Source organism: Sus scrofa, chromosome Y (genome assembly GCF_000003025.6).
Source record: "Sus scrofa isolate TJ Tabasco breed Duroc chromosome Y, Sscrofa11.1, whole genome shotgun sequence".
Lineage (NCBI taxonomy): Eukaryota > Metazoa > Chordata > Mammalia > Artiodactyla > Suidae > Sus > Sus scrofa.
Window position 1 is genome coordinate 20,042,895 of NC_010462.3, and position 25,481 is coordinate 20,068,375.

Sequence of the window (25,481 nt, forward strand, 5' to 3'; positions counted from 1 at the left end):
CCTAGGTTCTTCCCATGGCCAGGCATATTTGTGCATTGTGCACCATCCTGAGGGCAGTTGGGGCTGGATGGCATGGGATGTGGTGGAGGCACAGCCCTGCAGTTGGGCAGGGCTTTCCCAGGTGCTCAGCGGCAGCAGAGTGCCTCCTGTGGGCATGGAGTGCTTTTCAGTGTGCTCAGCTTATCAGTTGCCAAGGGTGGGTGGGGCTGGCCTCCTTGCTCTGTGGCAGAAAGGTGCTTCCTGAAAGTGGGCAGGACCAGGCAGTTCACTCCATGGCAGAGGGCCCTGCCCGAGGGTGGATGGGCCTGTCATGTGTGCACCATGGTGGAGGTGAACTTCCCACATGTGCCTGGGGATTGCTGGGGCATGCCATTCAGCAGAGCACTTCCCAAAGGGGGGCAGGCCTGGCCTGGTTGCCTCATGGCAGGTGGGTTCTTCCCAAAGGTTGGTGGGCTTGGCCAGGGCTTGCCACATTGGAGTTGCCCTCCCTGCACATGGGCGGGGCTTGCCCTGGTGCTCCATGGCACTGGGGTGCTTCTTGAGTGTGGGCAGTGCTGGCCAGCTCGCTCTGCAGTGGAGAGAGCTTCCCAAGTGTGGGTGGGGCTGGCAGGTGCCCATGGAGGTGGAGGTGTATTTCCCATGGCTAGCTGGGGCTTTCTGGGGCAACCTGTAGCAGTGGAGCACTTCCCAAGGGTAGGCAGGGCTGGCCAGTTTCCACTGTGGTCGTGGTGCATTTCCCAATGTGGTGAGGAGTTTCCCAGGGCATGTCAGGGCAGTGGGGCACTTCGCATGGCTGGGCATAATTCCAGACATAAGTTCTTCCAATACGTTCTCAATAATCTTTTCCTTTACTTCTCCATCTGGAATTCCTACTATGCACAGATTGGCCCACTTTATGTTATCCCATAGGTCTCTTATATTGCTTTCAGGGTTTTTTCATTTGGTGTTCAGTCTGCTGTCCTGTTTGGGTGATTTGCTTTCTTCTATCTTCCACATCACTGATACGTTCCCCTGCATTATTCCTTCCAGCCCTTACTGCCCTTAGCTCACATTGTCGGTCTGCAAATGAACTTTCTAGATTTTCGTGGCTCCTCCTTATGTTTTCTATTTCTTTTCTGAGGGAGTCTGTGTTACAGTGCTTATCTTCTCTGAATCTCTTTAGTACTTTCCCTCTGCATTTTGAACTCAAAGTCTGTCAGACTGTTTGAGTGTTGAAGGTTTTAGGTGAATTCTCCTGTTGCATAAACTGGGAATGTTTGCTGAGATTCTTCATCTTGCTTGTGTTTTCCTTTTAGTGTGAATTTGGGGAAGCCAAAGTGTCGTTTGGCACAGTCAGGGCACATGGTGGTGGTTGGGCTCTTCCTGAGGGCATGCATGGCTGGCCGGGTCCCACCACCGTGGCTAGGTGCTTCCTGTGGGCAGTCAGTGTTGCTGGGTTGTGCTGCTATGGTGGGGAGCTTCCGTAGGCTGGGTGGGGCTGGCCAGAGTGTTCTGCCTTGGCAGTGCACTTCTTGAAGCCAAGTAGGGCTTGATGGGTTGTGCCACAAGATTGGAGGGCTTCCTGAGGGCATGCAGGGCTGGCCAGTGCCTGCCATGGTGGAAGTGCAATACTCCTAGCCTGTTGGGTCTGGTTGGTGTACGTCCCATTGTTGGTGCCCTTTCTGCAGCCAGGGGCAGCTGCCTGTGGTTCTCTCCATCAGTGGAGGGCTTCCCAAGGGTGGGGAGGGCTGGCCGGTGCATGCCGTGGAGGACGTTCACTCCCCATGGCCGGGAGGGTCTTGCCCTAGTGGTCAACAGCAGTAGGGGGCTTCCCGAGGGTGGCAGTGATGGCTCTCTCACGCTGTGACAGCAGAGCCCTTCCCAAGGGTGGGCAGTGCTGACCTGTTCCTGCTATTGTGGTGGTGAACTTCCTGATTTGGGGAGGAGGTTGCTGGGGTGCACCAGGGCAGTGGGCACATCCTGTGGGTGGAACACCAAGGAGGTGGTTGCCTTCCCATTGGTAGTGGGCCCAGTCCACTGCAGAAGGAATGTGGCTTCTCCCCGGGCATGCCCGTGGTGGAAGAGGGGGATGTGCTGGGAATGCCCTCTGTGCTCTACTAGCTGTTGTGCAAGTGAAAATGCTGTGGAGCAAGGCGTATTCTCTGGTGGCCCACACATCCTGCTCTCCCCTCCCCAACAATGGGGCAATGTCTCTCCTGCAGGCCCAGACCTTCTCCTGAGTTCCCTCTCTTGTGGCTTTCCAGTCCCCAGCCCTTAGCTCTTTGCAACCCTTCACCCCTGGGGCACCACTTCCTCATCTCTTATGCTGTCTCCACACCACCAACCCCAGCCTGCTCCCAGGGACTCACCTCCAAAGCCTAGGGCTTGGCACCCAGTCCCCACCAAAGCGTCTCAGTCTTTGGGACCTGTGCCAGCGGTTCTGATGATCTGTGTGGCTCTCACACTGCCTCTCAGTCCTCTGACCTGCTGATGCACTTTTCGTGGCATCTTGGAGATCCCTTGGACTCAGCTGATCTTTCCGCAGGTTCGGTGAGTTTCCAGGGTGTGGGTTCCCTTTCTCTTTCACCATTCCCTCTCAGGAGTCCAGTCCTGATGCCTCTTCTCTCTCTCTCCTCTTTTCTGTTGCTTTATGCAGTTGTGTCAAGAGATTCTTCCCATTTTTGGAGGTTTCAGTTCTTCTGCCCGCGTTCAGTTGCTGTTCTGTGTGAGTCATTTTACATGTAGATGTGTATTTTTTGTTGCATCTGTGGGAGAGGTGAGCAAATCCCCCTACTCTTTCACCATCTGGGATCTCTAAAATTGTGTCCTTCTTTATCTTTCTCTATGGCCTTTGTTTGTTTCAAAGTCTATTTTTTCTACTATGTATATCACAACTCCTGCTTTCCTGTCTTGACCATTGAAATATCATGTCCCATTCTCTCACATTCAGTCTATACGTGTTCTTTGCTCTAAAGGGAGTCTCTTGCAGACAGCAGGTTGTATGTTTTTGCTTTTTGATCCAATCTGCTGCTCTGTGTCTATTGATCAGAGTATTCAGTCCATTGACCCTTAAGTTAATTATTGAGAAACATGTATTTATTCCCATGTTAAACCTTGCTTTTCAGTTGATTCGTAGTATTACCTTGGTTTTTTTTTTCTCTTTCTGTTTTTTTTTTGATGATTTCCATTTATTTTATGCTTGGGTACATTTCTTTTTAGTTTTCATGAATGTAATGTTTGGTTTGATTTGTGATTTCCCTGTTTTTCAAGTAGGTTAACCACTTCCTACATCTGCTTGCTTTAGCCTGGTAGTCATATAGGCTGCAAGACGATAATTAAAAATAGGTGTCTATATTTTCATACTTCCTTACCTACACTCTATGCTTTTGAATTTCTTCTTTGAGATCTTCGAGTTTGTCCTTTTGGTGTTCCTTGTGTTTCTCATCACTTTTCGAGTAGATTTTTGTTTGTTTGTTTGTTTGTTTTGGTGATGTATGCTGGCTTATTTAAGTGACTGCTTTCCAATCTGTATATGTTCTGTCTTCTTTTCTCTCCTTCTTCTTCTTCTTCTCGTCTTCTTCTTCTTCTTTTAGCCATTTCTGTATTTTTTTAGAATGGGTTTAGTATTGGTGTACTCATTTAGCTTTTGTTTGTTGGAGAAATTCTCTGTTTCCCCTTCCAGTTCAAATGATACTCAATAAATAAATAAAACATACGTAAATGAATAAATAAATAAATGATAGTCTTGCTGGGAAGAGTATTCTAGGCTTCAGAGTTTTTCCTTTTGGAACTTTGAATATAGCTTGCCAATTTCTTCAGGCCTGTAGTGTTTCTCTAGAGGAATTAGGTGATTTGCGGGTTCTCTTATAGTTAATGTGTTGTATTTCCCTTGCTGCCTTTAGAATCCTCTCTTTATCTTTGGCCATTTCCATTATAGTAGGTCTAGGTGTGGGCATATTTGTGTTCAGCCTGTTTTGTGCCTTCTGTGATTACTGTATTTTGATACCTGTTTCCTTTAGTTTGGGAAAAATTTGAGACATAATTTCTTCCAATATATTTCCAATCCACTTGTCTTTTTCTTCTGCCTCTTGAATTGCTATTATGCATAGATGGACCCCTGTTATGCTACCCCATAGATCTCTTATGTTGCTTTCATGTATTTTCATGTGGTTTTCTGCCTGCTGTCCTGATTGGGTGATTTCCATTATGCTATCTTCCATGTCACTAATTCATTCCTCTGCACTCTTCACTCTGCCCTTTAGTGCCTTTAGCCCAGTTTGGCTATCTGCAAAAGACTTTTCTAATTTTTCCCTATTTTCCCCTAAATTTCCTCATTCCTCTCGAAAGTAATTGACATGACTGTTTGTAATGTGCTCGTAAGTCCCTGATATTCAGCCTTCATTCCTTCAGTATATATTCACTCTACCCCTTTTGAACTCAGTATCTTTTGGCCTACAGAGGTCTGTTGCATTGTTTCTGCTTCACATGAAATCTCCTGTACCTTACGTGGGAATTGTTCCTGGGCTTCTTCATCGTGTCTATGATTTCCTTTTTCTGTGAGTTTGGGGAAGCCAAACTCTCGTCTTGGAGGGTTACTTCTAGGCAAGAGCAACCCTTTGTATTTTGTGGTGTGTTACCATTTATTTGGGGCATGGAGGATTGCATTCTTGCTGGCTCAATCTTGGGAGTGAGCACGCCATTATCCCGAGGGTGCAGAGTGTATTTCCAGGGAGAGGGAGGCAGTGGGTAGGGCTGGTAGTGCCTTCTTGCTGGGGTCTTAGCAGCAGCAAGTACATGCAGGGAGGTGGCACAGGCTACTCCTTGTTTCAAGGCCTTGGGAGTGATAATGAGCTTTTTGCAGAATCATGAGGTGCCCAGAGCATTTGGTAGTGGCAGTGGCAGTGGCAGTGGCAGTGGCATGGTTTGTGAGTTCCCAGAGAACTTGGAGCAGAAACAGGTAGTGTTTGGTCACAATGACCTCTTCTGAGGTGCCCTCTGTGGTGATTAGGGCCACAAGGGGTGCCTGTTCCTGGACCCCTAGTGATAGCAGGCCATGCACACCTCTGGTGGTTTGCCCCCCAACTGAGGACCCTTATAAGAAGCAGCCTGTCCCTCTTAGCCCACACAGGAGGTGGTGCACCACTGCTCCTAGTTACAGGGTCTTGGCAAAGGACAGTGTTCAACCTTCTGGGTGCTTCTTCCGTGCAACTGTCAGAGCATTTGGCACTGACAGTTGCAGGGCGGTTATATGGCCAGGGTGTTGACAGCAATACTGGGTGGTGCTCAGTTGTAGTGCCCGCTCTGATTTCTGACCTCTGAGGTGACTGTGGTCAGAGATTGGACCTGATCACACACCCCTACCGGTGGCAGGCCTTGACTCCCTGTGGTTTCTGAGATGACTGCTTTGGGTTGTCACCACTGCCTGTAGATCACTCAGGAGGCACCACATCTCACTTACCCACTTGATGCCCTTAGCCCCCACCAGAAGTATCTGGACACCTATAGCCAGCACAAGAAGTGTCCAGGCTGCTGTAGCACAAGCAAGTGGCTTCTTGCCACCTGTGGCCTGCACCAGGTGCACCCTGCCCTCTGAAAGCCTGTGCACGTGTGAGCAGGGAGATTCCTTTGGCATCTGCCCCTCCTCCTTTTCCCCTCTGCAACAATGGCACCTTGCTTTTTAAGACAAAGTGGGGTCCTTTCTACTCCAAGGATTGCTCTGAGGTGACTCTTGGTATGATTGAAAAGAATTCTTCTGAAGGTACTCCAGAAAGACAGTAAAAGAGAAACATAAGAAGCTGCTAAGTCAAACAGATTCTATATCTTCAAGGGACCTGTTCACCTGGCTGAGGTTTGGTGTTAAAGGCCAGCATTTGTATTTAAGCCTGTCTTTGTGTAAAAGAAGAAAGCAACCTCTACGTGTGAATCGGGATATATAAAGGGGTGGAGATAAAGGCAAAAATAACCTAGAACAGTTTGAGGATTTTAGAGAAAATGACACCCACATTTTTTTTCTACTACTTTTTTTTTTTTTGTAGATGTTTCACTGATGAACTACCACCCTGTGGTGACAGTGATGCAATCTCTGATGATGTCATGTGGACATTGTTGTTGCACTTATGGTGTAAATTATGGTCATGGTTCCTGGATAAGATAAAATATCTTATCGCTTGGAGTGTGAAATGTACTTTTTAAGTAATTGTATACCTTTTTTTTTTTGTCTTTTGAGGGCCACCCCTGTGGCATATGGGCAATCCCAGTCAGGGTCAAAGCAGAGCTCTGTCTGCTGCCTTATATTGCCATAGCAATGCTGGGACTGAGCCACATCTTTAACTCACATCACAGCTCATGGCAACTCTGGGGCTTTAAACCACAGAGCGAGGGCAGAGGGTGAAGCTGCTTCCTCATGGACACTAGTTAGGTGTGTTAACCTCTTTGCCATCATGGGAACTCAATGGAATTTATTGATTTATTTTTTCTTTGCAATGAAGACAATCTTGTCAACTAATATCCAAGTTCCATTTGAAGTAACAGATGGACTATAATGTTGCTGAGAAAACACTACGTAAATACTATGTATTTTCCCTTTCCAAATTGACTTTTATTTGCCCCTTTTTCCACACCCTCATAATTGGGACCCCCATTCAATACAACTTGGACTATTTCAGAAATCTCTTGACAGCTATTCTCTATTTCCTTAGTTCCATTTTCCTTTTTGAAACAGTTACAGCTAGGGGACATGTCAAATGCTCCTCTCTAATTATCAAACATTTCAAATATTAAAAAACGGCAAAATAATCTGCCATTGAAAACAATTAAAATGACAAAAGGACAACCTGCAATGGGAGACAATTATTTCGGATGATGCAACCAATAAGGGCTCAATCTCTAAAATCTACAAACAACCTATACACCTCAACAACAAAACAGCCAATTACTCAGTGGAAACATGGGAAAGAGACCTGCATAGACATTTCTCCAAAGAGAATATACAGAGGGCCAACAAGCACATAAAGAAATTCTCAACATCACTGTTTATTAGAGAAATGCAAATCTACACTACTATGAGGTATCACTTCACACTGGACAGAATGGCCGACATTAACAAGTCCACACATCAGAAAAGGCTAGAGAGGGTATGCAGAAAAGAAAACTCTCTTACACTGTGGGAGGAGTGTAAATTGTTACAACCGCTATGGAAACACTTCAGAAAACTAAATATAGAACTAGCATGTCACGCAGCAATCCCACTCTTGGGCATACACCTGGGGAAAAAAAAATTTCCATGAAAACTTTATGTGCGCATGTATGTCCAATGCAGCACTATTCACAAGAGGAAAGACATGGAAATAACTTGACCATTGGAAAGAATGGATTAAGGGATGTTGTATATATACACAATGCAACACTACTCAGCCATAAGAAAAGAACAGAATAATGCCATTTGCAGCAATACGGCTGGAACTGGAAACACTCCTATTAAGTGAAGTAAGCCAGAAGGAGGAAGGCAAGCACAATATGACATCACTTATGTGTGGAATGTGATATATGGCACAACTGAAACTTTCCACAGGAAAGACACCCATGGATTTGGACAACATGGTTTTGGTTGCCAAGGGGGAGTGTGCAGGATTGTGATGGACTGGGATTTGGGGGTTGAAAATGCAAACTATTGCATGTGGAGCGGGTATGCAATGCGGTCGTGCTGTATATCAATGGGAACTATCTCTAGTCACTTTTGATGCAGCACAATGTGAAACAAAGGATATGTATGTGTGTGGGTGTGGGTCTTGGGTGGGTGGGTGTGTGGCTGGGCCACTTTGCAGCACAGTATGAAAGTGATCAAACACAGTAAACCAGCTATGATGGAAAAATCATTTTAGAAAAAGAAATGCAGCATCTCTTTAATCTTAACTGTGTTCAAAATAAAAAAATATGTAATTGTAATATATACATGTAAGGATATCCTGACCCACTTGCTGTAGAGTGGGAAAATAATTTAAAAAAAAAGAAAAAGAGACAAAGAATTGGAAAAATTAAAAAAAGAGATCCAGGTGAATAAGAAAAAAAGAATATGAAACTATGAAGATGAACATATAAGTTTATTGCTGAAATAACAGAATTGCAGGAATTTGGTGACATTTGCCAGCATAAATTTTCATCTTCACTCTCCTGCATAACCTATAGTCCTTTGATAGATCAGTGGTAAATAGGGTGATGTTCAGATACGGAAGAGGACTGAGGATTTGGCCTTGAAAGCGAGGCAGCTGATGTGTCAGTGGCCATTGGCATTGGGAACCATGGAGGGGCTGCTGGTTGCGGGTTAGACACAGGGCACTCAGTTGGTGATATATTCTGGTATCTGGTTGGCAAAGGAGAAGGCTACACCCTCAGTCCAAAATAACCACTTGGGAAGTTAGAAATGCAGTGGTACTGAGAAACGGAAGTGGTAGTTGTAATGAAATTCACGATGTGGCCACTTGCTGGAGAGTAGCTGCTTTGTGAGTGCATGTGAAACGTGGTCAACTGACTAAAAATAGCATGTTGAGCCATGACAATTTGTCCTGGTGGCCTGACTGATGGTGATGATGGAGAAGAAAGACCACTTCTAGTTGGGGTAGTTGTATTAGAAATTCTCTGGCTCATAGAAGGCCATCCTATTAAAGGCACATTTAGATTTGTAGAGGTTGAAAATGCATCTTCTCCACGAGTTTCTGCAACCACATCAGAATTATGGTTATCCACATCACCCCCTGTTCTAGAGCGCTTCTTGCTGCAACCTTGAAGTAGAGAAGCTGATACTGGAGAAGCATTTTTCTTCTTGACTCTTCTTTTCATCCTCACCAACAGATGGGGACAGCCTCGTTTAAAATTTGGATTATGGTAGAACTGCAGCTAAAACCAAAAGAGAAAGGTATTTAGTGACCTTTTAAACAAAGATACGAGGACAAAGAATCCATAAAAATCTGACTTGTTTCATCACACAGAGTTAATGTCAGGAAATAATACTCATCTATTACTAACATTTTCAAAAATTTATGTAGTGGGAACAGGCAATTATGGTCCTTAAATAAAAATGCCTGGTGCATTTACAGTAACAGTATGAGGTTCAGGGGCTTGTATTGGGTGAGGTTCATCGAGAAGGCTCCAGGTGGCTAGGAAATTTCTCTATCACCCCAAATATTTTATGACCAAGTGGCCTTCAACTTAAAAGCGTAGCAGTACTTCATCCCACTTTCAAGGTCTACTATGACCCTATATGTATGAACATATTTGCAGATGTCCCTCTGTAAATAGTAACTGGACATTTCATAATACCTTGTTCCAAGCAGAGACTTCATTATCTTCTGCCAGAATGTTGGCTAGTGAGGCAGGTCTTTGAAAATTCCTTCGCAATTTAGTAAATCCATAAAGGTTAAGCTGTCGAACTAAGCTTTTCATACTCTCAGTTTCAAAAATTCTGAAGGGAGCCTTTCTCTCCAGAACTTCTTTCTTGAAGCGTTCTTCATTAATCACGATCGAGGTTCCATTTTCATCCCACCAAATGGACTTAAATCGATCACTTTCAACAATTTCCCAAAGTTTTCTGGGAAAGGGCAGAGAAGGAAAATCATTATCTCCATCTGGTTCAGAGGCACACAATGTGTGGCATGGCTCTTTCATCAGGGAGCCCTCAGACAAAGCCTGGAAAGCTTTTTCTTTAACCTGAGACCTCAGGTCCAAGTCCCCAGTGATTGAGTTATCACACCATGGAGATGTAATGGAGGATTCTGAACCAGTTGATTCATCTTTAGGAGACACACCTTGAATTTCTGAAGGAGCATGTGCCATCTCAGATAAATTTCTCTTCAGCTACTTTTCTCACCTGCATGGCTTTTGAATTCTGCAGTTGTAAATGCTGCTTTGGTAAGCCTACACAGATAAACTATCCAATCCATCACAGTGGTTGCCAGCCTGAGTAGCTGTGACATCACAAGACTCTAGTCTCCTAGCAATCTGAGCATCACCTTCAGTCAGGGTTTACTTCTCTATGAAATTAGCCCAGTTAATATAAAATATGAGCTCCGTACTTGAACAGTAACCCAAAGAGAGAAAAAAAAATGAGATCAGCAAATGAGATCCTATTCCAATGGAATCTTTTTAATAAAAAAAATCACATAAATAAATTAATCCATTTCATCCCTGAAGTAAACGCAAGTTCTCTCTTGAGCACATATGCACTTGTGCCTGTTATGTAAGGCCTTGAAAATGGAAGAAAAAAAAAAAAAAACAACGGCAAAGTGAAACAAAAGTTATGCAGCTCTTGAGAGTGGATAACTAGAATCTGTGCAGTATTTATATTCAGAAAATGCATAGCCAGTGTTCTCTGATGGTTAGCTTGTTACAAAAGTGTTCTGATCTCTGCTGTGCTATGGGTTCAATCCCTGGCCTGGGAACTTCTGCATGCCCCAGGTACAGTCCAAAAAATAAAAAGACAAAAAGAAAAGAAAAAAAGAAACAAATACACAATCAAAAACAAAACAAAACAAAACAAACCATGACCTTTGTCACTAACCAAGACATGGAAGGGCCCTGGGCACCAGGCAAAATATCTAAGGCCATAGAGACAAAAAAAGATTGATGGTTGCTTGTGTTAGGAGAGGAAATTTGGGGAAGTACCATCCAAAGGTTATGAGATTTCATTGCGGATTGATACAATGAGAACTGAGGAATTGATGGGTGTACCACATTCTGAAGATTATATATGCCATTGAACTGAATACTCTAAAACTTATACCATAATGTTTTCACATTGTTAAAAACTGACAATGATCTGGTATCACTGATTTTATTATATCGAGTTTTCTGTGTATCCTACGCAAGTACTCTGCGTGTTAAACAATATTCCAAACATTTTCCGTTAGGTTGCTGAGGGAGGAATGCACAAGGCCAATTAGTATACGAGGGACTTATTAGGGCCTCAGAGGGGGCTTGGCAGAGCCCACGATGGCATCAGCCTTGACTGCAAGGAGGTGTTAGACTTATAAAGCATCTGTGGTGGGAGTCTGTGGTTGGAGTCCACGGTGGGACCTTGTGGCAGGGAAAATGGAGAAGAAAGGGAAGGTCAAGGGAGGTGTAGGGGCTCAAGTCCCATGACAGAGCACAGTTAATCCGTGTAGGCAGTTAGTTTGTGCAGGCAGTTGCTTCCCACAGGTCCTCGTTTTTGCTGCCCAACTTCAACTTCCACATTCTGGGAGGGGTGTCCACAGCAAGTCTCTCAGGTGAGCAGCAATAGTTGGGGTGTATGGCAGTCTGTCTCCATCCTGCTGGGATCCTCTCATTCAAGCCTTCCATTATATGGGATAGGGATGAATGTCTACTCTTCTCTCTCTGCTTCCTGCTGGCCTGGGGTGAGGAGTACTTGTGGATGGACATGGTATATGCTACCATAGAGGATGGGAAGAAAGGAAAAATAAGATTAAACATGGGTTGATACCAGTATTGTTGAAGGAGGAGTGTAGTTTCATCTGAGTAGGTTTTAACACGTGATGTGGTATTAACACGTAAATCACAGGAACTATTGGTCATAACACATGTTGTCTCCTTTCTGTTGCTATAAGAGAAGACCATGAAAATATAAGGTTGCTGCTGCCAGCTGATGCTGCTTTGAGAACAGCTGGTGTCATCACGTCTGACAGGGCACATAAACCCTAAGTTCTTGGCAATACAAAGGCTTGCCTGAAATTACTTCCATAAGATTTCCTAGTCCTCCTTGGATGTCTGACCCACAGCTACTCCATTCTGCCTTTTCTCCCTATTGGCCCATGCAGTTGCCATGGTCAATGATCTCTGTATTTCTAGATGAGAGAAGATGCAAGAATTTGGGCCCATAGAGATCCTCACCTGAAATCGGTCTGAAGGCCTGTGCCTCACCCCTGGTCGCCTCCCTGAGCTCTGCTCAGCCGGTGCTGCACGTCAACAGCTGCTGTGCCTCAAGTATTCCTGCACGGAGAGCCTCTAGGCAAGTGCTAACTTGAGGTCACAGTTGGCCATACTCCCCCATGGTCGGACATTTGACCATAGTTTGGGGAGGCATTTCATGACCATTTCATCTCACAGTGCCAGCAATGAACATTGCTAGGTCTGGCAATGATGTCACAGATAGGCCATTAAATGTGCTAGTCTTGGACAAAGCCATACTAGGAGTAGCCAAAAGTCTCTGGACCAGCCATCTTCCTAGTTTTTATGGTCCAGGAAAATATTCCCTCTTGTTGCATGTTCCCATATCTAGAGACCACTGATCTCATATGGAACTATATATCATTTTCAGTGACTCAGTTACACTTCTGGAATGCAAGAGAGCAATTTTGTGGAGACAGTGAATAAAACATAAACCTAGAGACTCTCATGCTGAGAGAAGGAAGTCAGAAAGAGAAAGAAAAACACCACATAATAACACATATCTGGTGTCTATTTTAGAGCACAAGTGAAGCTTTCCACAGAAGAGAAAAACATGGATTTTGAGAATAGACTTGTGGTTTCCAGGGGGAGGGGAACTGGGACAGATTGGGATTGAGTGGGAGCTTGGGGTTCATTGAGGTAGTCTCTTGCCTTCGGAATGGATAAGCAGTGAGATCCTGCTGTGTAGCCCTGGGAACTATGTCTCCTCACTTGTGATGGAGCAAGATAATATGAGAAAATAATATAAACATGTCTGTGTACCTGGCTCACCATGCTGTGCAGTAGAAAATATAACAATATATTGGTGGCAATAAAAACAAATTAACCTATTCTGATAAGGAGTGGAAGAATATATGAAAATATTTGTGGCCTCTTAAAAATTATGTGGAAAGCAGTATTCATAAAGTCATAAATGAAATTTGAAAAGCTTCACACAAAACAGCCCTGTTTTATCGCTGTTCAGCTGGATTAGTCTGCTCCTTCTCTTTAAATGAAATTTCATTCTGGCTTGTCCACTCAGCTGTACTCCCCAGTGTTCTTAGGCTGGTTATCCCTTGACAGTTTAAACATTTCCAACACAAGGGAGCCTTTAAATTTCGATTAATGTAGCCCAGGTGAGTTATGTCACTTGGCTAAAGTCTTACCTGCTGATTGAGCTTGAGTAACAGTTGAAGGAAACATAATTGTGCCCTTGTGAGAGCAGGTATTAGTTGGACAGATGAGGGGATCCCACATAGGAACATCACTGAGAAGAGCCTTGGAGGGGAGAAACCCACCAAGGTAGATGAGAAAGTCAACAAATGACCATGTGGTCGGGGCGGGGGGGGGGAATTATTGGCATAGTGGTCTATTTCTGATGATGTCTTCTATTTGCCCAGGCATTGGTGTTTCTGTTATTAGGGCCTTGTTTTAGGGTGAGTTTGATGTCAGTCGTTCTCTCTGTAGACCAGTGCAATGTGGATGTCCTTCTTAAGAGGGAACTAGAGATTTTCAGAGGTATTTTATTCACTTTGCTTGTGCATATGGTACTTAAGTATTCCTGACAAGAGACCTTCCATCTAGGCTGGAGACAACCCTTTAAATAATACTTTCCCAGAATGTATAACCCCCTGGTTATCATGGGGCATCAGACATTCTCACAGAGACAGATTGCAGCACTCAGCTTCCCATGCTGAGAGTATGTTCTTAGTACCCCCCTTAAACATTGAAATATTGTAACACAGCCTCAAAGAACTATTTGGGAAGTGAGTTTTAGAAAGTGAACCCTAACCTCAAAACACAGAACTAGAGTATGAGTCACAAGGTTGTCTCTAAAATGATCCTCATTTTCACCAGACATTGTCAACCTAGAACTGTAGAAGGAATACCCCAAAGGGAGAACATATTTTCAAAGCATTTCTTTTCATTAATGGGTTTTCTGGGGAGCAAGGAAGAACCAAGCTGCCTCTTGGATTTCCCACAGTCATGGCTCTTGAATTCACAGCTGTTGCTTACCTATCTTCCCTCCTCTGATTTAGGGGCACACTTTTCCCATGCTACAAGGTCATCAGGATGGCAAATGTCTGAGAAGGAGGGAGTAAGTTGTGAGCTATATCTTTATAGATTGGGTTCATACCTTCCATCCGACAATTTCTCCCCTGTAACACGGTAATTTACACTTAGGAAATTTGCAAATACACACACACACACGCAGAGAGAGAGAGAGAATGCAAATTTTAAACACCTGGCCAAGTAGAATCTCACTTTATTGTAAAACATTACCTAGTCACTCAACCAAAGTAACAAAGGATTTCAAAAGCAAATACAAATTAAAGGCCATTCGATTCACGTAACCTGTTATCAAGAGTATGAACAAGGTAAGGTTAAGAAGGTTCAGAAACCTTTCTTTTAGCAGAGAGACAGAAACCTAATTCAAGTTTTACACGAGCTTACCTTTAAAGTTAGTTTGTTTTTTAACTTTAAACTCCCAGTCAGTCCCGACCAAGCTTGAAAATCCTGTCTAGTGTCCACTTCGCAGAAATCTTCCATCACTTTCTGTATCCGTATCATTCTGTCTGCTAGCTTTCCATTCAAAATAACAAGCTACACGACAGACTTACTTTCTGTTCCCTTAATAAAATGCAATTCCATTCCTCCTTCCTTCTTTACTGAAAACACAATGTCTACTTGTTTGGATGGACTTTTTATCACTTCTAAAAGTATGTGTTTCCTGGTACAGAACATCACAGCATAGCACCAAAACACCGATAATAGTCTTAAGTGATGTTGCTGTCCCTTCTTAGTAACTGAAGCCTCAGCATCCGATTTGACTTTTATCAAACCTAGGTGCAATAAGAAAAGCTTCTGCCAATGACTCTGAAGACATGCCCATTTAAGTTAGATCAACCTACTTTAACTTTAACATCAGATGTTAATTTAACACGGAATATTTTCCAATTCATGTGAATCTAAAATTACCTTACCTTATGTATTTTGAGAGTTCATATAAGAGCTTAATTTCCTTCAAGCCAATTAAGTAGAGCTTTTTGATGAAGTAATTTTGGGAAGGCCATACATGCACAACACAATGATACATACAAAACAGGAAGCTCAGATTTCCCATTCCAAAGTCTCAGCCATGAATAAGGTACACCTGTGTGAAACCCATCAGCTACAAGAGACACTGGCTTCAAACTGGGTCCCTGACAGATGGAACAAATCAAGGTCACTTGTCTAGGTGGCTAAACATCTTTTAATAATGTTTAGAACAAAAGACATAGGATTTCTCCTTGACCCTGAGAATTCAACTTGCAAAATGTACCCCTATTCCTGAAATTTCTATTTCAGAAAGATGGTGGAGCTAAGGCTTCCAGATGTCCAGGCAGAACACCTGCATTTCAAGGACACAGGCAAATTTCTCTTGGGATGACTTTGTTTCCTTGAGGGCAGAAAACTTTTCCCTCAGAACTGAGGAGCCTCTTCCCTGAGTCTTAAAGGCCCTGTCAATTAGTCCAGGCATGGAGTTTGTGGGCCCTGTCCTAATATGTGTAGATGTGTCTGTCAGGGGAAGGCTGGCTGATAAAAGGGACTGAAAGAATGGCATGCCCTTCACTGGTCCCCGGGTCTGGATTAGTTTAGTGTACGGGTCAGACATGGGAAGGGGACATGGACCCTGGTTATGCCTACGATTCCATTAGTGACTTCGATCAGGGGCCTGTATTGAGGTTGGCAGAGGTTTGCGGACTGGTCTTTTAACTCAGTTTGAATGGGATCAAGCTGCTGAGCTATGGAATGGGTGGAGGTATCCCACACCCAGGGCAAAAGAACGGAGGCTGGGAGAGGTAGCTTATCATGTTCTAGATGAGCAAGGGGGAGGAGAGAGGGCTCGGAAAGAGAGACAGGAGTGAGAAGTCTGAGGGAGGCTCTGAAATTAGATAAAATATCTCTGCGAAGAGTTGGGGCTGGGCACTTGGTTAATATCAGGAAAGAACAGCTAAAGGGTGTCCCTGATGGGGTGCAGTTTGGAAGGGGTTTTGGTAAGGGTTTGGAGATGAGACCACCAACATGCACAATAGAGACTTGAGAGGGGTGTTTGTGACCTGTTAATTGAGGTTGTGCTGAGTAAGTGGCCCCTGTGTTGATAAGAAAGGATACCAGCTTACCTACAACTAGCAGAGTTACCTGGTGCTTCACCCGAGTAGTAGTTGTGCGTCCGGGATCCAGGGGTTTCCAGGGCACCCTCAGACTTCTGTGATCCTGCCAAGGTGGCTTGGCCTGTTGAGGTCCAAGGATTCTGGTCTCTCTGCAGGGAGGGGTGTGGCCCTCCCCTGAGAGGTTTCCAGTGGCCTCTCTTATCACACCTGCAGCATGGGCCTGGAGTGCCTTAGAGCCATTGTCCAGGGGAGAGAGCTGATATTTGGGGGAGCCCTGAATGGCAGTTGTCTGAATTTTGTATTTAGCCTGATCTCTTTTTAAGTGTTGGCTTTCAGCCTCTTTATGCTGATTATTAAAGACCTTGAAGGTGAGGGTGAGGACATCCTGCTGAGGGGTTTGAGGGCCATCCTCCAACTTTTGTAATCTGTGCCTTATGTCAGGGACAGACTGAGAGATAAAGGGAGTGTGGAAGGAAAGATTCCCTCCAAATGGGAAAGGTCTAACTACGTATCTTTTTGAAGTGCCTCTGTTAATAAGGAAGGAAAGCAGGTTTTTCATGTGGGCTCTGTCTAATTTCTTCTTCTTTTTTTAGTTAAGACCTGCTTCACATAGTCCTCCTATGAGACAAGTTACCATGTGACTCTGGTGTCTGAAGGCCTGGGAATCGACTGGAGAGTCCCAGTTTGGATCCTGTCTTGGGACTGCTACCGCCCGCACTCTTTGGTTCTTGTTTTGCCAGCAGAGGTCATCTGTGTGGGCCTGAGTGGCTAACCAGACCCTTTCCTTTTCCTCAAGGTTGAGGATGAAGGATAAGGCGACATCAACACCATGGCAGGTAAGGTCACAGGACTGAGTGATTTGTTCAAATTCCTTAAATGTAGATGGAGGGATCAGAAGAGAAGGAGTCTCATCTTTTTTGTTTTTCAATTTAAGTGGGAGGGGTTGGACATGGAAATAGGGACATGGACCTGGGCAATCCCTGCAGTGCTGGCAACTCCCCCTCAAGGGACCAAAGGAGCTGGTTGGGAGGTGTTTGGAGAAGTAGGAAGCTGGGTACAGAACTGTGTATGAGGAGGAAAGAAATAGGGGTCAGTATCTGGGTTAGGATGGGGAGAAGCTGAGGACAACTTGGGTAGGGGAGTGGAGGATTTTGTGTTGGGGGAGAGCTGGAGGCATGGAGAGATTTGTATTGTGGAGAATAATGATCTGCAGGATCAAAGCAGGAGCTGTCAGAATGAGAGGGAATATGACATGAATGATGGAGAAGAATTTGAAATGTGAAACAGGGAGAACAGAGGGAGGCCTGTGGGCTGAGAGTAAAGACACACCGCCTTTCATGCCACTTGTCATTACAGTGACAAATGTTATTGAGGTCACTCAGGCTATTTACATTGAATGTGGACTTGTGGTTGCCAAGGGGGAGAGGGAGAGGGAGGGAGTGGGATGGATGGGGTGCTTGGGGTTAATAGATGCCTTCTAGTGCCTTTGGATTGGATTAGCAATGGGATCTGGCTGTGTAGCCCTAGGAACGCTGTCTGGTCCCTCAGGGCGGAGCATGATAAAGGGAGAAAAATGAATACATACATGTATGTGGAAGGGGCTCACCACGCTGTAAAGTGATGAAGCAGAACGTGAACAGAACACGTTGGACCAGCTATAATGGAAAAACAAATACAACATCACTATAGAAAAAAAATTGAAAGTGGCATTTTGGGAGCATTGAGAGCCATTAGGTAATGTTTATCCTGTGCACACGGAGTTACAGAAGAATTAAATATGCTTGGACCTAACATTTCCTCTTAGGAATACCTAAATTCCATAAGAGGCAACCAAGCGGTGTGTTCTGCGGAGGAGTGGAGGGCTTCTTCGCCATGATGAGGACTAAGAGGGGATGTGGGGTAAGGAAGGGGCCATCTTAGGGAGTGCCACTTCTTAGGCTGAATGTCTCTAAAGTCTGGATAGTGGATGCTGAGGGACAGAGAGAGAGGTTTTGCACTGATGTGGGTGTCCCCAGATGAGAGGGATGGGGCCAAGTGTCTATGCATTCTACAGACCTAGTGTGATGCTTTGTTGCAGAAGGTTGTACTCTGATGTGCCAGAGGAATTGGGGCCCAAGAGCCATGCTGACAGGAGACCCAGAAAAGTGACATTTTCTCACCCAAGTATAAGAAGGTAAGTGCTGGATGCAGAGTCAGTCATGGAAAGGTGGAATTCCCCGTTAGGGTTTCCTCCCTGACTGAGCAGGAGAGGACTGGTGCAGAGGTGCCTGGATCAGGGACCCAAACCTGGGTGGGTTCCAGAGGTTAAGCGAGGAACAGCTGCACCTGCCTGCTGCTCTCTGGCTTTCAAACCCAGGAGTTTGGGGCACCACTGATCTGATTCCCATTCTCGTATCATTCCCGCTTGAGGTTTAGCACCATATGTGAAGTTTGCTGAGGGAGGAGTGGGCAAGGGCATTTGATAAACAGGAGAGATTTATTAATGGCTCAGGAGGGCACCAGCCTTGACTGTGAGGAGGGGCTAGGCTTATAAAGGATCTGTGGCAGGAATCTGCGGTGGGAGTTCATGGCAGGAACTTTGATGGGAACAATGAAGAAAGAGGAGGGGAAGGTCAAGGGAGGAGTAGGGGGTCAAGTCCCATGACAGAGAGCAGTTCATCACTATAGAAGTTAACATATGCCTCCAGGTGTTTTCCTCAGTCCGTTGGTTCTTGCTGCTCAAACTGAGCATCCACTTCTGGGAGAGGTCGTCCATAGCAGGTCTCCAAGTTGAACAGCCATATATGGGCTCAATGGGGGTCTGTCTCCACGCTGCTGGGAACCTCACATTTTCATAGTCATATTAGCACAGCAAATATGATTCTTGTTGGTATGTCTATCAATATATGCTAAGCATTCATGAAGTAGAGATTTTGTGTTTATGTAAGGCCCCTACAATTAAGGAAATCCAACAAGTAGGAGATAAGTCATAACAAGAGAGTTTATAAGAAAAATGAATTATATGAGTGTAAGAGGAAACTTGCCATTGTTGAAAGAGCCAAAGGATATAATCCAAGATTACATGGAATCGTAGTCTTTTTTTTTTTTTTTTGTAAGAACAGGAAATAGGCAGAGGGGTTTTGGTGAGGAAATAACAAGGGCATAGAGTCAGGAGCATTGAGGTTTCCCATAGGTTTTGTGACCAGGAAATGGCCAGGGGATGTGTGAGAAGGCTAGGCCTTCCTGGCATTATGGGGTTGCAGGTTTCCTAGGGGCTTGTGGCTGAGGTAACCAGTGTCAGGCTTAGCCTCAGGCTATAAAAGATGCATATGAGGAAAGGGTGAGACTGTTCCAAGATAGGGTCATGGAGGGGTAGGTGGAGAGGGTGAGAATTTGCCAAGGTATGGTGTGCGGTGGAACTTACAAAGCTAAAAGTTAGACAGGGCCATCATTGTTCCAGAGAGTTGGTTCTTATTTGGAAAATATAAGGGTCTCAGCAGTTTGGGTGCATTGATCTGGTTTTCTGAACATTATTGTGTAGGAGTCCAGAAACAAAGGAGTAGCAACATAAAATAGGACCTAGATTTTATGAAATGGTCTTAATATGGGATAACAAGCTGCTCCTTTGCAGAAAGAGACCTCATGTTTGGTAAGAATTTCTGTGGCTTCATGGCTGAAAGAAGTGTTACAAAAATGTTGTGAGTGGTTTCCCATTCCAGCTTTGGTAAATATTTAATATGTGTCAAAAATACATGATGCTTTCCATATTTATCACATTTAAGGACGGAATATTTTCACAACTAGAAAGAGTGTCTAGTTTGGCACTATATCTTAGTGTAATGCAGTTCTTAAGTCAGAATGCTTTGTATTAACAAATGGTCGTGAATTTTCCTTTCAGTAAACATTTCATGAAGATAGACACTCCACGAAATGTAGTTTCATGAAATTTGACAGTGATTTCTCCTGATCTTTTTTTTTTTTTTTGGAGAATGTTAGTGTCTATTTTCTTCACAGGACATGCCCTTAGATTTACACATGCAGATTTTGTGGGGGATTGGCTGATAAAATATTATGTATATGTGAAAAATATACGAGTTCATGTTAAGAATTTAAAATGTCTCATTAAACTGTGGCTGAGAATTTTGGGGTGCTAGAATGGCTGGATCATAAATGAAAGAAGTCACCTTTGTGGCTATCAGGGGAAGACAGCCTAATTCAGGTGTCTCTGAGCTCCAAATTGCAAACTGTACCTTGAATCACAACCATAGGAGAGAGTGAAAAGTTTTATCTTGAAAAGATGCCTATAATATGTTGTATGAACTTACCTGTATAACGAATGAGATTTAGTTTGGCCTTTGCATCTCTTTACTATTTAGCATTGATTCACAGTGGTTTCCTTCCTCTTAGTCATGAGATGCTCTCCTAAATTGGATGGTAATATTGTCTTTAATCATATATATGTGTGTACACATACACACACACATATATTACTCAAATGAATTTATCACATCTGTAGTTGTATAATGATCATAATAATCTGAATCCACAGGACTTCCATCCCAAAGCCCAAGCACATCCCACCACCCACCAAACTGTCTCCTCCAGAGACCACAATTTTTTTCAATGTCTGTGATTCAGCATCTGTTCTGCAGAGAAGTTCAGTCTATCCTTTTTTCAGATTCCACAGATCAGTGAAAGCATTTGTTGTTGGTGTCTCATTGTATGGCTGACTTCACTTAGCATGATCGTTTCTAGGTCCATCCATGTTGCAAAAAAATGCCAGTATTTTGCTCCTTTTAAAGGCTGAGTAATATTCCATTGTGTATATATACCACATCTTCTTGATCCGATTCTCTGTTGATGGACATTTAGGTTGTTTCCATGTCTTGGCTTTTGAAAATAGTGCTGCAATGAACATTGGAGTGCATATGTCTTTGCGAGTCACGGCTTTTTTGGGTAGATGCCCAGGAATGGGATTGCTGGATCAAATGGGAGTTCTAGGTTTAGTTTTCTGAGCACTCTCCATACTGCTTCCCACAATGGTTGCACCAATTGACAATCCCACCAACAGTGTACTAGGGTTCCTTTTTCACCACACCCTCTCCAGCACTGATTGTTTGTAGAATTTTGGATGATGGGCATTCTGGCTGGTGTAAGGTGGTACCTCAGAGAGGTTTCGATTTGCATCTCTCTAATAATGAGTGATGTTGAACATCCTTTCATGTGTTTCTTGGCCATCTGTATGTCTTTGGAGAACTGTCTGTTTAGATCTTCTTCCCGTTTTTCGATGGGGTTGTTCGTTTTTTGGGTGTGGAGCTGCAGAAGGTGTTTATAAATTTTGGGCATGAATGCCGTGTCAGTCCCTTCACTTGCAAAGATTTTCTCCCATTCTGTGGGTTGTCTTTTTTGTTTTGTTTAGGGTTTCCTTTGCTGTGCAGAAGCGTTCAAGTTTGATTAGGTCCCACTTGTACCTTTTTCTTTGTGTTGTCAATACTGTGAGAGGTGGATCCGAGAAGATGTTGCTACCGTTTATATCAGAGTGTTTGGCCTATGTTTTCCTCCAGGAGTCTGATAGTGTCTGGTCTTATATCTGCGTCTTTCATCCATGTGGAGTTCATTTTTGTGTATGGTGTTAGGGAGTGTTCTCATTTCATCCTTTTCCATGTGGCTGTCCAGTTTTCCCAGCACCACTTACGGAACCAGCTGTCCTTTCTCCATTGTATATTCTTGCCTCCTTTGTCATAGATGAGTTGGCTGTAGGTGTGTGGGTTTACCTCTGGGCTTTCTCCCCTGTTCCAGTGATCTCTATTTCTGTCTTTGTGACAGTACTATGCGGTTTTGATGATTGTTGCTTTGTAGTAGAGTCTGAAGTCCGGGAGCCTGATTCCTCCAGCTCCATTTTTCTTTTTCAGGATGTCTTTCGCTAGTGTGGGTCTTTTGTGCTTCCAAAGAAACTTTAAAACATTTTGGTCGAGTTCTGTGAAAACACTCCTTGGTGATTTGATAGGGATTGCATTGAATCTGTAGATTGCCTTGGGTAGTATAGTCATTTTGATAATATTAACTCTTCCAATCCACGAGCATGGTATATCTTTCCATCTATTGGTGTCATCTTTGATTTCTTTCATCAGTGGCTTATAGTTTTCAGAGTACAGGTCTTTTGTGCCTTTAGGTAGGTTTACTCCTAGGTATTTTTTTTTTTTTTTTTGGATGCGATGGTAAATGGGATTGCTTCCGTAATTTCTCTTTCTTCTCTTTCATTGTTAGTGTATAGAAAGGCCATTGATTTCTGTGTATTAATTTTGTATCCTGCGACTTTGCCAATTTGGTGGATGAGCTCTAACAGTTTTCTGGTAGAGTCTTGAGGATTCTCTAGGTATAGTATCATGTCATCTGCAAATAGGGATAGTTTCACGTCTTCCTTTCCAATTTGGATTCCTTTTATTTCTTTTACTTCTCTGATGGCTGTGGCTAGGCCTTCCAGAACAATGTTGAAAAGTAGTGGCGAGAGCGGACATCCTTGTCTTGTTCCTGATCTCCACGGGAATTCTTGCAACTTTTCGCCATTGAGAATGATGTTTGCTGTGGGTTTGTCATATATGGCCTTTATCATGTTGAGGTAGGTTCCTGTTATGCCCACTTTCTGAAGGGTTTTTTATCAGAAATGGGTGTTGGATTTTGTCAAAGGCTTTATTTCCACATCTATTGGGAGGATCATATTGTTTTCTTCTTCCGTTTGTGAATGTGGTGTATCACCTGATGGATTTGAGGATATTGAGGAGCCCTTGCATCCCTGGGATAAATCCCACTTGATCATGATGTCCAATCCTTTGAATGTATTTTTGGATGCGGTTTGCTAGTATGTTGTGGAGGATTTTTGCATTGATGTTCATCAGTGAAATTGGCGTGTAGTTGTCTTTTTTTGTGGTGTCTTTGTCTGGTTGTGGTATCAGGGTGATAGTGGCCTGATAGAATGAGTTTGGGAGTATCGCTTCTTCTGGAATTTTTGGAAATAGATTCAGAAGGAGAGGTGTTAGCTCTTTTCTAAATGTTTGATAGAATTCGTCTGTGAAGCCATCTGGCCCTGGACTTTTGTTGGTTGGAAGTTTTTAAATCACCGTTTCAATTTCAGTTCTTGCGATTGGTCCAATTGTCTTTTCTACTTCATCTTGGTTTAGTCTAGGAAGATCATACTTATCTAAGAATTTGCCCATTTCTTCTAGTTTTTCCATTTTATTGACATATAGTTGCAGATAGTAGTCTCTTAGGATCCTTTGTATTTCTGTGATGTCCGTGTTACTTCTCCGTTTTCATTTCTAATTTGATTGATTTGAGTCCTCTCTCGTTTTTGCTTGATAAGTCTGGCTAGGGGTTTATCAATTTTGTTGATCTTTTCAAAGAGCCAGCTTTTCGTTTCATTCATCTTTTCGATGGGTTTCTTTGTTTCTATGTCATTGATTTCTGCTCTGCTCTTTATGATTTCCTTCCCTCTACTAACTTTAGGTCTTGTCTGTTCTTCTTGCTCTAGCTGCTTCAGATGTAGAGCTATCTTGTTTATTTGAGCTTTTTCTTGTTTCCTGAGGTGGGCTTGTTTGGATATAAACTTTCCTCTTAGAACGGCTTTTGCTGCATCCCAAGGGTTTTGGAGTGTTGTATCTTGTTGTCATTTGCTGCCAGGTAATTTTTAATTTCCTCTTCGATTGCTTCAGTGATCCATTGCTTGTTGAGTAGCATGTTGTTTTGCCTCCATGTGTTTTCGTTTTTTGCAGTTTTTTGCTTGTTGTTGATTTCCGGCCGTATAGCGTTGTTGTTGGAAAAGATGCTTGATGTGATTTCGATTTTCTTGAAGTTACCGAGGTTGGATTTGTAGCCCAGGATGTGATCCATGTTAGAGACTGTTCCATGTGCACTTGAGAAGAATGTGTATTCCGTTGCTTTTGGATAAAATGTCCCATAAATATCCTTAAGTCCATCTTGTTTAATGCATCATTCAGGACCTGTGTTTCCTTATTGATTTTCTGTCTGGTTGATCTGTGCATTGCTGTAAGTGGGGTGTTCAAGTCCCCCACGATGACTGTGTTATTGTCAATTTGTCCTTTTAAGGTTGTTAGCGGTTGCGTTATATATAGTGGTGAACCCGCGTTGGATGCATAGATATTTAAAATTGTTGTATCATCTTCATGGATTGATCCTTTGATCATTATGTAATTGGCCTTCTTTGTCCCTGAAAGTATTCTTCATTTTAAAGTCTGATATGAATCTTGCTCCTCCAGCTTTCTGTTGATCCCTGTTTGCATGAAATAGTTTCTTCCATCCTCTCCCTTTCAATTTGTATGTGTCCCTATGGGTCTCGTGAAGACAGCATATATACGGGTCTTGTTTTTGTATCCATTCAGCCCGTCTACATCTTTTGGCTGGGGGATTTAATCCATTCACATTACAGGTGTTTATTGATATGTTCTTATTGCCATTTTATTTATTACTTTGGATTTGTTTTTGCTGCTCTTTTTTCTTCCCGTCTTCTCTTGTTCTTTTCCGCCTATAGAATTTCCTCTAGTGTTTGTTGTAAGGCTGGTTTCGTGTCGCTGAATTCTCTCAGCTTTGGCTTATCTGTGAAGGTTTTGCCTTCTCCTTCAAATCTGAACGAGAGCCTTGATGGGTAGAGGAATCTTGGTTGGAGGTTTTTTCCCTTTCATCATGTTAAGTACATCGTGCCACTCCCTCTGGGCCTGCAGAGTTTCTGTTGAAAAATCTGCCGATACCCTTGTTGGGTTTCCCTGTATGTTATTTGTTTCTTTTCCCTAGCTGCTGTCAAGATTTTCTCTTTGTCTTTAATTTGGGTCAGTTTGATTGATATGTGTCTTGGGGTGTGTCTCCTTGGGTTTATTTTATATGGTACTCGTTGTGCTTCCTGGATTTGAGTGAGCGATTCCTTCCCCATGTTAGTGGAGGTTTTGGCTATTATCTCTTGGAATATTTTTTTCTGTCGCCTTCTCTCTCTCTTCTCCTCTGGCACCCCTCTAATAGGGATGTTGGTGCCTCTAATGTTGTCCCAGAGTTCTCTGAGACTCTCTTCATTTGTTTTCAATCTTTTTTCTCTTTTCTGTTCTACATCCATAATTTCCAATGATCTGTCCTCCACCTCTCTTATTCATTCTTCGGCCTCCAGGAATCTGCTGTTAGCTGCTTCGAGTGAATTTTTTATGTCAGGCGTTGTATTTTGCATCTCTTCTTGTTTAACATTTATATCTTGCATATCTTTGGACAGTGGTTCCTGTAAGTTATCCTTCTTGACCTCCAGTTTATTTCCAATGTCTTGCATTATCTTCCGCATCAACACTCTATAAAGTCTTTCTCCTGGAGGCTGAGAATCTCCTCATGGCCTAGCTGATTTTCTGGGGTTTTTCCTTTCTCCCTCATCTCAGTTATAGCTCTCTGTCTTTTCATGTCATA

At 43.4% G+C, this 25,481-nt stretch overlaps 1 pseudogene; it reads right to left on the reverse strand.

The window, feature by feature from the left end:
- The window catches only part of LOC110257949, an 86,285-nt pseudogene extending 76,450 nt beyond the window's left edge, over positions 1-9,835 (reverse strand).